The 13,396-nt window shown below is 41.9% G+C and overlaps 1 protein-coding gene across 3 annotated transcripts in view; it reads right to left on the minus strand.

The window, feature by feature from the left end:
- LOC104047469 (contactin-4) overlaps positions 1-13,396 on the minus strand; it is a 353,961-nt gene that overhangs the window by 310,407 nt on the left and 30,158 nt on the right. For all 3 annotated transcript variants that reach the window (XM_064453439.1, XM_064453440.1, XM_064453438.1), the window contains exon 2: positions 2,601-2,645. The gene's annotated coding sequence lies outside the window, so the exon portion shown is untranslated. The remainder of the gene's footprint in view (positions 1-2,600; positions 2,646-13,396) is intronic.

Consider the following 13,396-nt stretch of genomic DNA (forward strand, 5'->3'; position numbering starts at 1 on the left):
GAGAAACATTCACACACCCCAAGCAAATGGGAAGCTACCCCTTTGGTGCTGGGTGGCAGTGGAAGACAAGAGACCCTACACTTTCAAACCATTCTGCGACTGTTACACAGGCTATAAGGCAGAAAGCATATTCTCTGTAATTTCCTTTCCTAGAGCTATTACCCAGCACATTCAGCATTCCTATGCAGAAAAGGACATTTTTCCAGCGCAAGTGTACACTGTGTCTGCTGGTAATATTTCTAATTAAAATTACACGGTAAGCCTGTTGTCGAATACAATGCACAGATGCTACAAGCTTTCCAAGACGACTGTTAGCCTGTAGCTCTTTTAATTAGCTTGGCAGGTAATAAAGTAGCATTTTATAATTATACTATTAAAACACACAAATGTTTCCTTCAAATCTGTACTTACCCAGTCACTTAGGTAAAAAACAGCCAGTTTTGGCTCAAACAGACCAGAAGCAAAACCCCAAACTTTGCTTCCTCCGTGCCTTGCTTGTGGCTTAGCAAGGACCACATGCAGCTTGAGAACGGGGGTTTGATCATCCTTCCCCCAGAACTGAAACATGGGGTCTGCAAATTCAGGTTTTACACACAAGTGTGATTTTGTCAAGCGTAACAAGGTGCGTGACCCCTCCCTTTCCTAAAAAGCATGCTGTGTTTGGTTCTTTGAAGGCACAACGCTAGATCTCAGGGTATCCTGCCAGCAAAGAGCCCCATCAGCAAGGGGCAGATTTTAGATACACAAAGTTAGCACAAGTTCTCTGCTCAGGGCATCAGAGGCTTTGGTTTGGGGTTATTCTTCAGTTGCTATTCTGACCCCCGCCCTTCCCATACACCAGGAGAACACAATTCCAGCTGATGGTCCTGTGTAATGTTTAGGTCTGATAACATCACTGAACTTTTAAGTGCTCGTATTTGCTAAAGTACTTATCCACAGTTAACTTTTTTAAATACTGCACCATTTATACCACAGAATTGAGGCATTTAACACAAATTCTGATCACATTCTTGCTAATGAGAAGTGTTTACCAAATAGTGAGGTTGTTCAGTAAACACAAAGCAATTTCCATTCTTCCATCTATAGTGGTGTCAGCATTTGCAAGCCATTACTGGTATGCATATAGCTGTCTACTCCGGTCGTTCACACTTGCTATCAAACTGGCATTTAAGGATTTGGAATGCAGAACACAAGTCTGCAGCCTAAAAATAATATCCTGAGATTTGATCCTGCACTTCTTATTCAGGCTCAATTAATCAAGGTTGCCTAACTCTTCAGAAGTACTTTTCATCAACAGATTGAAAACACTTTCCAAATGAAACAGGTATCAGCATCTCCTTTTTACTACGGAGAACCTGAAAACAAGATTTCACCTGAGAAAAGGCTTAGAGGCTAATTTGGGAGTACTGTCCAAAGGGATGAAGAGTCCATTATTCAAAGTTATCTTTTATATTAAGAAATAAGCTTTTCCTTTCAGACTGCTAGAAAGTGATATATCAGAAAATTTATCATACTGTCTTTGAAAACCTCACACAAAGATAGCTTTGCAAATTTCAGAAGGCCCAAGCTGAATAGGAATGGTTTACTTGATCTACAGCAGTAACTCAGTTTGCATCATAAACGCGACCCAGGACTGAGGGGAAACTTCCAAATTACTCCAAGGAAGAGAATTAAGAAATTAAATATTTTGATCAGAAAGCATCTGTAACCCCTCTGAGCAGGTAGGGCAATAACGCCTAAAAACTAAGGGAAACCATATTTAAATATTTCATTGTAAGCTCTGAAAAGGTTTTGTTCTCCTTTGGAGAGAATATAATTCATGCTTAAACGCGATTTTATCCATGGAGACTGGCTACATGGAAGCCAAGCTTGGCAGGGCAGTTTTGGGACAGGGCAAATGCAGAGGAAAGCACAGCCGGAAAGGCACAGCCTTCGCCCTCCTGACTGGACCAGCGCTGGACACTCCAAAGAGCAAGTTATTTCACACTTAATTTTAAGTTTCATAACTGACACTGTTCCAGAAAAAACCCACAGGACAGTTTGAGGATATATAGGACAAAATCCACCTGCCAACTAACAACATTGATTCCTTTGGACATTCAAACTGAGATGCCATTAAGAAAATTTGAGTTTCAGAAATGCCACAGATTGAATTAGCCAAACCAATGATTAAACACCAATTTTGAAAAGTCTCATGACAAGAAAAATAAGAGCCAAACCAGAAAACACACTATTGATAACAAGGTATTAGTATCCGTTTACAAAAAAAAATTCACTCTAAGTCATATAAATTCTTTTAAGCCATGGTACATTTACAAAAATAGTTTTCTGAAGGCAAGCTGTTCCATGTTTTCTATAAACCTTCCGTGCAGAATTGCCTAAATGCAATATATAAACGCTAAGAACTTAAATTCAGATTTCTGATATATTATTTTAACAACGGTAAACAAAATCCACTGTCAATATACCCAGAAACTAAGGGCCAGATTCTTTAGTCTAAGGCACAAATAATGCAAAGATCTTGACATTCAATGCAGTGACGCTGGGGAAGAGAAATCAGTATCACCAACAAACCAAAATCAGTGTTAAAGAATTGTTACCTTGTCCTGTGCATGATATGTAGACTTCAGTCAAATTTCCAATACCTGAAAGTAGAAATTCATATGGAAAGTCAGCTATACTGATATCTTAAGTCGTTAAATTCATACTTACCCACATTAACTTATTTTGCATAGAAATTTGATTAATTTTAGCATGCTATTTTCAAAGTACCACAAGATAAAAGCAGTGAAAGGGTCTGATATTCTATAGAATCTTTCCACCGCTTGGTTCAGTTTCCCCCGACCTCTCGGCGAGCCCCAGCGCGATGCACCGCTCACCAGCCCATTGCTCGCTGTGGACTCCGCACTAGAGTTCAGCCAGTCTACCTGGGACTACCTGAACATCATTTTCTCACCTCTGACTTCACCACATGCTGAAACTCTTCCAGCTGCTAAAGCCTCTCACAGTGAATCCCCCTCTCCGCCCCCCCGCTCAAATGCCCCCAGTCAGCCAGGTTTGGCATAAACCCACAGCTTCCCCTCCCATCACCGCTAACTCAGCGCGACTCTCAGTTGACAAACCAACCTGAATCCCAAAGACGGGGCTGAAGCACAGCCATTTCCCAAGAAGTTCTAGTACAACCATTAGATCACCCAAACTACTCGCTAATCAACGTCTGAAAATTAGAAAGACAGTGAGAAACTGTTTCAAAACATGTTTAAGTCATATAGCCAGCTACTGAACATGTGAAGCTACGGGACACACAAAAGGTGTGGTGGATGCAGAAGATAGCTATGAAGTTAGAATTGGGAGCAAACATACTAAAATACAAGCTTTTTTGCACTATCAACACATCCCAGATAGGAGAGGCCCAAAAAAAGTCTCACATTTTGGCCTAAAGATAAGCATTGGTCATCTGTTTTCTAACTGAAGGCTTGTAGGTTGTATTACAAGTCAAGATGAAGAAGTCACATCCAGAGGACCCACCCCACCCTCGCTTCTGCTCCAGTCTAACGCAGTTGCCACTGAAGTCCTCAAGAATACCAACAGCTTCTACACCATGTGCTCTTGCCAGTTTTACTGTGGGAGATTTTGTGCTTACGTTACTGTAGTCTACAGGGATGTTTGGCTTCATTTCACAAAGGAACCACTCTCAAGCAATCAGCAGCTTTTCAGCAAGGACTTGGTGCGACGTTTGTCAGCCTGAGCTTCAGAGTTATGCTCACAAAGCAAAAGGAGTTGCAGACTGGCTCATCTGCAGCTTTGCATGGCAGTACTTTGCCACCCACATTTGCTGGAGGGAAGAGCTCCCTTCCAGTCCAAGCGACCTGATGGGCAACAGGTGGGATCCAGCACCAGCACCGAGCACGGGCAAGCGCGTTCGCAGAGGAACAGGCTTCGAGGAAGGCAGAGCCAGATGGAGCCCCACTGAAGTGAGCACAGTGCTAGGTAGAGCGGATAAATATTTGACATTCAGAGCTACGCTAATTAGACATCAAGAAGAAATGAAGGATTTCACACCGATCAAAATATTACTCTATTTACTGTAACTGTTCAACTTACCACTTCAGTCATAGAAAGTTTAGGAGAACAACTTGCACAAGTTAAGAAATGCTTCAACACCATCATTGCTACATATTTTTAGACACCTACGAATCCATCCCTTGCTGCTGAAAACAGAGAAGGAGAAAACCTCCAGCTTTCTTTACTTTGAAAATTCTGATCTTCTCTAGAGATCGATAGGCAAGCATGAAGCTTCCCTGAACTTCTGTGGGCATACAGGGCAGAGAGCCAAAGCAGAAAAGAGGTTTCTTACTAAACACCTGTCACACAACCTTCAGAAACTCATTTGGTTGGGTTTGGGTTTTTAAAATCCCCATCAGGCTTGTGTGCATAACTGAGCTAGGGCGGGGATTTTTTTGGTACTCATGTGGGAGACTCTGGATCAAATCTTCATTTTTCTCTTCCCCCACAATCCCAGCAAACGCATTTACTACTAAGCCCATTTCATTACTGCTTTCTTCTGTAGGAGCTGCTCACGTTGGTTAGATATTCACTCCAGCAGGACGTCTGATCTCCCATATGCCCACTGAGTGCTTTGGACACCGAGTGCTTCGGGGGCAGAAGGAACGGGTGAGTGGTTAATACACCTCTACATTATGACTCCTGTCTACTTCAGAGATCAAGCCAGCAGCATGTACCTACTCAAATCCTTCAGAAATTTCAGCTTCCAACACCAGAAACACTTTTGTGGACAATTTCTTGAGATGCTTTGCATTGGCAGAGAGGTATTGACTTGAAAACCAAGGAACAGGCAAATTCAGCCAAATTCGGCATGTTTTACTTTCACTACAGTATTTCAACCCATAATAATAGCAAGAGGCTGAACATTGCTCTTCATAGTCATGTGTTTGAGATGGTGATTAAAGTAATTGTACATTATCCTCACAGCAGCACTGAACCTGGACTTCCAGGCTTGAAAACTTAAAGCATTTAAGTTATACGACCCCTAAACATTCAGCAGTGCCCAAGCAATTTCGCTAAATAATAAAAAACCTCCCATAGCCTCGAGGGTTTGGCCATAGCTTGCAATCAATTCAAATGCACACCTTCATTCCAAGTAAAGAACAGGCTGGAACTGAGGGAAAGACAGTTGCTCTCTCCCCTAGGTGACACAATAGAAGGCAGCACGCTAAAAACTGAATTTAGCAGCTTCAGTATTTTCTGCATCCCTTGTCAACAGAAGGCTTTGAAGAAACTTCAGAACACAGATCAAGTCATCTCCAAAGGGAAAGGCAACAACACTCTTTTAATGTGGCTCCCCAGTCACCACTCCAGTTGTTCTCGAAGCTACAACTTCCAAGAAACCTAAAATGAAATTCAGTTTTGCACAACCCTCATTTTGTGTAAAGGAACAGCACATACTTCAGGAAAAAAAAATCACTTCAGGATAGAAAATAAAAATAGAGAGGCACCACTCCGTCTCACAGAAATACTGTATAATTACACAAAAAAAATAAACTAGTTTTCAGGTGGAGGCAGTTCTTTGGAAGCTGGCAACTGGGAGTACTGATGAGAGCCTGAAGAAGTGCTGATCTCTCATCTGCTCCCAGCAGAAATCTGTACATTACACCAAGTTTATATTGACACACTGATGCAGTCTGAGCTGAAAGCAGCTATCCCGCAGAAAGCGGAGGTGCATTTCCCACCTGGAAGTTCATTAGCATAATATGCAAATACTGACATTCCTAATGCATCTTTCCTCAGAGTACTTATGCGAGATAAGACTGCAGAGTAAGGGTGATGGTATTTCTCTACAGGAGGAAATCAAGCCTAGTCAGTGGCAGGAATGTTACTGATGCATCAGTCTCGGAAACCCCAAACACAAAAATTCTTCTTGGTCACTTCAAGCATGTAACAACTCATTTGCTGATTTTTTTTTTTTAATCATCTTTTTACTGTCCCTAGCACTATTCTGGGCTTAGGTTTATCTAACTAGCTTACTCTGGCACTGTTTTGTATTGCCTGCCAAACCAATAGACTAGTCTTGTTCTATCTTCCAAATTCACTGTTTTAAAGAAAGCTTAAATCAGGAAACTATGAGACTTTGCATCTCTCTGCTTCACTGCAGTCTCGAATTAGACACTCGAGAAACCCTCAGACTGCAGATTTGTCTTTATCTGAAATCCCCGATACACTGTTCAAGAGCTTTCCCTGCTTCTGTTTTCTAACACAAACTTGATATCTGTCAAACCTTTCACTTTCTATAAACACAATTATCTTCTTGTTAAGGGAAGAATAAGCCACAGGAGAACCACAAGCCTGCTAGCCTATTGGCTTATTAACAGAGGTTATTAAGAACAGCTTCAGAAGCACTGGATTATTTGCTTATTTTCCTTTCCAGCAGCCCCACCAGCCTTCCTGAAGGCAGACGTTCCCTGCAGCTGCTCCCACTGCTGTCCCTATTCCCGCTCTCGGAGGGCATTTCTCAGAGCAAAGCCCATGTCTGTCCGCACCCGCCTACCTCTGCCCAAGACCTGGCTCCGCTGCCCTCTCGAAAACAAAGCAAGAGGACGTTAACTCTGAAGCATCACCTGGTTTTACTACCTATATCAACAGAAGACCAGCAAGCGGTCCAAAGTCAGCCACATCCTTTCCTTGCCAAGGCACATGTCTTGCACAACAGGAACCCCCACGTTACTCAGCATCGTCTACCAGCTGCAGCTGAGACATGGTGCAGCCCTTCCTCACTAACGTTCGAATCCTTGGCTTGCCTCCTGTGCGTGAATTCAGACATTGTTATTAACACAATAGATTGATTATGGGAGCTAAATGGAAAAGACACAGTTTTCTGAAGCTGAAATATAAATCCAGGGCGCATTTGTTACAGCAGCATTTCCTGCGCATTTAAACATTGTTTAGTGAGTCAGCCAAAAGCATTTTGCAAGTGTAATCTATCTTGTGGAGGAAAAACTCAAAAAGCCTAATCACAGTCATAGCTTTCCCAGGGTTTGATAGGTTTAACTTCAAAGTAAAATACTGCCAAAATAGAAATCCCATGTGGTTTATTATTAAAAAAGTGAAAATTAAATATTTCAGAGTGTTATTTTGAGGTAGCAAAGTACCTTGGTCTCATCAAGTGGGGATGAGCATTACACATTTATATTGGATTTTTAGACTTCACAGTGCCATTTGTTTGATGTCATTTGCTTCACAAATGAAGAGAACATTGACCTGCATGACTGCATATTGATAATAAAATAATCTTTAGACACCAGAATTCTTTGGAGAGATTGTCAAAGAAGTCTCAAAATGATTCAGCAGCTGGTTCATAAATTGAACCTGTAAGCTACATAAACCTTAAAATTATCTTCTATTACTTAAAATGGGCTTCCCTGCCCCATCAGAATAGACTCGGAAGACACGGCTTGCTGACTGTAGGCAGAGGAGAGGCACCTGTTTGAAAGATGTTCTCTCAAAGCTCTTTTCCCACGTAGAGATACAGGTGAAGAGTCCACGTGTGACTAAGAAGCCCAGAATAACTGCTACAGAATCACTGCATTCAGAGAGGATGATGTGTTCATCACCTTTCTACTTTAAATGCAAAGTAATGAAATGCATTAAATTGTTTTGCATTGTCTGGGAGTGATACTCTAGTCTCTCCGAACTGCTGATTAAGAGATCCTTTGCACATTTGCATAGAGCGCATCAACCCAGCCACTTCCCAAAGGTTATTTTAACAGAATATGTCAGGCTTTGATGAACACAAGGGGAAAATTCACTTCAGATATAGTCAGGTTTTTTGCATGTGGTTTTTTTCCATTACCAAGATATCTCTGCAGTCAAAACAGCTTGTTTTCCAAGCAACAGAAGGGGTTGGGTTGTACCAGCTCCGAAGAAAACAACCACATTTTATTCACCATCCCTGTAAGCTGCAGGTTTATAGTCATCTTAATTTTTAATGAGATGCCAAGAGCCCACATAGTAGCTCTAATGCCGTACAAGACCCGAGTTTAACTCCTCCTCCCCAGGGAACAGAGGTTGCACGAGCTCTCCAAACCATCACCAGCCCATGAGCCACTCTGCCTGCTGGTGACTCAGGAAAGAGCCCACCACAGCTTTAAAAAACCCAACAGGTGGGATTTTCTAATACTTCTGGTTTTCTGCACTTTCTTCCCAAGTTTCTACTTGGCCAGAAGCCTGCCTCAGCTGAAGGGCACGGCGCGAAGGATATTGTTCAATGTCACATCCGAGCGATTCTGCGCATGAAAGAGCAAGCAGAAGTTAACAGGCTATACCTACCAGGTAAGGGAGGGGACCATTAGTTCCCCTTCATTTCTTGTTCCTATCACTCTGTTATATTAAATCTTTTCTTACTGGGATTGAAGTGCCAGAGGCTAAAATTATAAGGGATCAGAAATATCTCTAATCACTTGTAACCAATTACAAAATACCAAACAAGAAAGGTCAGTGATAAAAAAAATAAATCGGGTCCTGCGTAACTGATGGCCACACAACTTGTAATAATTAATAACCTTGACAGTTAGTTTAGCATGTTTTACCATTCGGTTTTTATCTGAGGTGACAATTTAGTGTTTATTGGCAAGCTAAGGTATAGTCAGTCACCTGGTCCCCTGACTGCTGTAAATGAAGGCCTTAAATATTTACTGCTAGTAAAACATTTTAAACTTTTACCAAGATTATTTTCTAATACACAGCAGTGAGATTTTTATGACCTTCTGTGTTGAGGAATAATCTTCTGCAACAAGCTAAAATGGATGTACGCCCACAGTCTATCCTTGCTAGAGCTACAGCTCCATCACCATTAAATTGTTTGTTTTTCTTCTTTTTAATTTGTTCCTTGTCCTTGCAAGCCAGAAGACATTTCAGATCGCCCACATACTCCCTCAACACCATGTTCTCCAAAAAACAAGGTCTTTTGCTTTCTAAGTTGGTTTCTTTTAAAAATTGCTAAGTTACATAAGTAGGTCACACAGTGCAGAGATACGCGACGTCTGCAGAGGGTTCCGAAGTTAAACGTGTCCACACCAACCACAAAATAGACACCTCCCAGTGCTTAACCCCAGTCTTTTCATATATATCAAAAAAAGCAACAGCACAAATAAGATATTTCACAGAATCACAGGTTGGAAGGGACCTCAGGGATCATCTAGTCCAACCTTTCCAGGAAGAGCAATATTTAACTTGTATTGCTCTACTCAGCCAACGTGGATCAAGGCTAGATGAACAGCAGATATGGCAGTGACACCACAAAACCCCAAAAAAATAATCAAGCCTGCAACGTTGGACTAGAAAGTCCCCGTGGGCGTTGCAGGTTGCCACCACAAGGACAAGCTGCGGGGTGCTTGGTGTGGGAAGCACCCAGCCGGGGTGCGCCCACTCACCTCAAGGGTGCCTCAATATAACAAGTAGCTTTTTTTAATTATTTTTTTTAACCCCTTGCTCTGAAGGCCTGGGGAACGAAAGGGTAGGCTTGAAGTTTCAGTAGCCCATGTGCTGTTGTAGTTCCATGTATTAATGCTCTGACGGTCAGCAGAGGCATATTAACATGCTGCTCCTGCTCTTGAAGGCTCACTGACAGCCCAGGATGAAGGTACAAGAGCAAGAGTCTTACCTGACGAGCAGCATGCCGTGGATACCCAAGGAAATGCCTCAACTCCTACTTTTAAAAACCTCATTTTCAAAAATGCTGAATTGTAAATAAACAGAACTGTTGCATAATCAGTCTTTAAGACAATCAATTTAGCAAGTCCTGGATGCCACTAGGGAAAGCTAGAAGCAATACCCACAAAGCCACCTTGACCTTAACAGCCAACTAAAAGAGCTGTTTATATACAATATTTTAAGAATAGGAAACCAATACGTGAACTGCCAATAGTTTGCAGTCTTAATATTCAGCAGAGAACTATCAAAAAACATTTTTTACCTTATGCAGCGTGCTCTAAGCAGTGCACAGCAAGGAAAGCAAGTAAGTGTAATAAAACTGATAGTATACACGGCAACAGCAAAAGCCTCACAAAAACTCCAAGCACAGAAGAACGTCATTAGTGACTGGGGTATGATAAATCTGACTCCCCTGGAAACAGCATTCAGGATTTCTTCTTCAGGGCAATTCCATCACGAATCGGAAACCCATGTTATAAAATTGTATCTCCATCAGAGGTTTCTTCCAAAGGATTCATAAATACCCGAGAATAATGAAGAACTGATAACAAAATGCAATCTTTGGTTTTCTAAAGTCCGTTCCTTTTAAATCATCAGTTTATAGATGAAGCTAATTGATACATCCAAAGATCTCAGTATTTAGTAGCAGCAGACAGCAAATAAAGGTCAAAAACCTAAGAGCCAAAACAAACCCAGAAAAGCTGGTGGAAGTAACAGAGCAAAAGCTCCATAGCTGAAATAAACCAGAGGAGCATGTGCCATGCAAGTGGCAGAGATCAGACTGTCCCCCACTGGGGACAACTGAAAGCAGTACACAAAGACAGAAGTCCAGAAAATCTATTTATTTAGTGCAATCTATTTAATGCACAAGTTACCTTTTTAAAAAAAAAAATAATATAGAAATAGGCAAGTCCTGAACAACAAGACTAAAATACTTTGAAGCAAGATACATGAGTAAAGGCCACATACGTGCATCGCCTACAAGCAGCACACACTAAATATGAACTGTAAAATCAGAGGAGCTTAATGTACAGTAACAAATGGCTTCATTTAAATTTCAACTAATTTAGTAGCTGGTTTTCCTAAATCTAAACAGAAAGAGTAAAAGACCGCAGGTATTCTTCCTTCCAGCCCGCAGGCTGCCTCTTTCTCTTCCCCTTTAACTTCCCACTCCTGCAGCAACACCCTGCAAAAGAGCTATGGAATATTTTATCAATTTATTCTCTCGGAGTTACTAGGTAGTGACTAAGAAAAAAAAAATCTGTTGCAATGTAATCTAGCCACATTCAGAAGCACAGAAAGCTATTAGTCTGCGTCCTAGTGATACCAAGCCCTTTTCATACAAACAGTAGAACAAGCTAAGCTACCCAGCCTTGACATCTGTCAAAACAGAACAGGTCTCAAGTAGTAATTTATATGGGTAGCGTTTTTCCTCCTCTCCTTCCAGTGGTTCAATTATTGCAGCAGCATCATGAATAAGTGGTATTATTTTCAGGGAAAATTAGAGAAAGAGAAAAGGAAATATAATAAGCATAGGATTTGCCAAAATCCCTTCCTTTTTTTTTAATATATGTATAAATTACTCTCCTTCCCTTCATTGTATTCTACTGGTACGAACACATCAGTTCAACAATATCCCCCTATTTCAGATTCATCAATTTTGCCATTATGTCCTCTCCATTATTAAGACCTATTCATCTTAATCACGCAATTAGTTTGAGTACATTAATAGATGTACAGGATGCAGGAAGAAAAAAAACATGCAGCTCTTGGTCCTTACACCCATACACTGGGTAATCTGAAAGCATTAATGAGTTTAGCTATAAAAATTCGTATGTCAGCACTAGGTTGTGTCATTGCTGACCTAACGGAGCACCATCATGCCTTCAGGCTATGTTTTTACAGGCAGATAATTTGTGTTATCACAAGCAGCAGGCCAGGTTTGTTTACAGAGTCAGCAGTCCACGTAGCATCAGCCAAGCACCACCTCTCCTTCCACGGGTACTAAAGCTGGTACAGATGGAGAGAAGCTGAAAAGTTCTCTGATAATTTTGGCGAGAGCATCATTTTAAAAGACAGTGAATATAAACCCCAGTATTTTTCAGTTCTCAGCTGCTCAGTTCCTTTCTGCTCTCAGTAACAGGTACTCCTGCCTTGATCCTTTGGCGCCCGACACTAAAACTCAAGCAAGAGCTAAGGCCAAACTTCAGTAAAAAGAGCACATTAACAGAGCCATGCTTTTCAAAGGCTAATACTCCCAGCAGCTTCGTTTTGATGGGGTGACGCTCTCTTAAGCTGATGGAGCCCACAGGGTAGAGAAAGGAGATCAAAGGAAAGGAGTAGGGCTGGAAGCCACAGACGGACCTGCTCAAGGACCACAAACCACCCCACGAGAGCAGACAAAATCCTGTTGGTGAAGGTCAAAACTGGAACTTGCCGACCGCGAATCCCACAAACCGGGATAAAGGACTCCGCCAACCACTCCGCCTTTTCAACTGCGTAGGCAGAACACCTAGAGGAGCACACCTGATCCTGAGTGCAGGAGAGCATCGCTAGATCGCGTTTTGATCCCACCGATATTCAGGGGATCTGAGCTGGCTGCAGGAGAGTTACGTTACAGTGCCGTCCATAAGGGCAAAGCATCCAGGACCTCAAAAAGGGAAACCGTTAAAGAGAAGGATGTTTGGTTCTAAACTCAAACAGCTGAACTTATGTTTTGGGTGCTGCGGGGGCGTGGAGACCGCAAACTTGCAACTTCTTTCTCACTAAGAAATAGGAGCAAGGTTTGACCCCCTATAGATGAGTGGAAACAACATTGCAGCATGCCTGGTGTTAACAGCAAGTGCCAACATTCACACTTGGCCGAGACACCAAGATGAAGGAGCTCAAGAGAAACAAAACCCAGTAGTTTTTGGTGGTTATTTTCTAAACCTGCACATTTGCTTTCCATTTCATCAACATGCAGCTGAAACCTTTTAAAGGACAGCACCTTTCTGCAGCTTGCACCCGGCACGGCAGCGGAGCGGGAGGCAGCACGGGAGGTCTGCAGCCACGCCGGCAGCGACAGCATCCCGGGCTCCTGGGTGCCACCCAGCAAGCCCAGCTCCTGGCAGCGTATGCTTGGGAAGCCCGAACAGTTTGGAGCAGGGTTTGATCTTCTCCCAGCACCTCCGCGGCAGAAGAGCCAGTTGGTTAATTACATTGTTCCACCAAACATTTATTAGTAGTAGAACAGATTTGTTGTGGCTGCCAGGCCGTGATTGGCGATGTGAAAATGTGTTCTGAAAGCCAAAAGGAGAGTACCAACTTCCCCATAGTGTGGAAAAGTCTGAAAACAAGATGTTCATAGCATCTAATAGGAAATGTTAACATCCAAGGTACACACAGAAAGTATAAAGTTACCTACATACGCATTTAAGTAAATACGCTTCTTCACAGCCATAATGAGGGCTCTAAGTTGGTATCAATATATTTTGTACACCTCACAAGAAGGTATAAATATATTGTATGTATCTCTTGTTATATATATAACCCACATGAAACATGCTGGGAAGTCTAGCTCTATCAAGACAAGCACTCACACACTTCAAAACTTCCAGAAATTAAAGTTTTAACAAAACTGAAGTTTTGTTCCTTTGTGCAGACATTACAGTTACCTTTATATAAAGTA

The sequence above is a fragment of the Phalacrocorax carbo genome, chromosome 6 (genome assembly GCF_963921805.1).
Source record: "Phalacrocorax carbo chromosome 6, bPhaCar2.1, whole genome shotgun sequence".
NCBI lineage: Eukaryota > Metazoa > Chordata > Aves > Suliformes > Phalacrocoracidae > Phalacrocorax > Phalacrocorax carbo.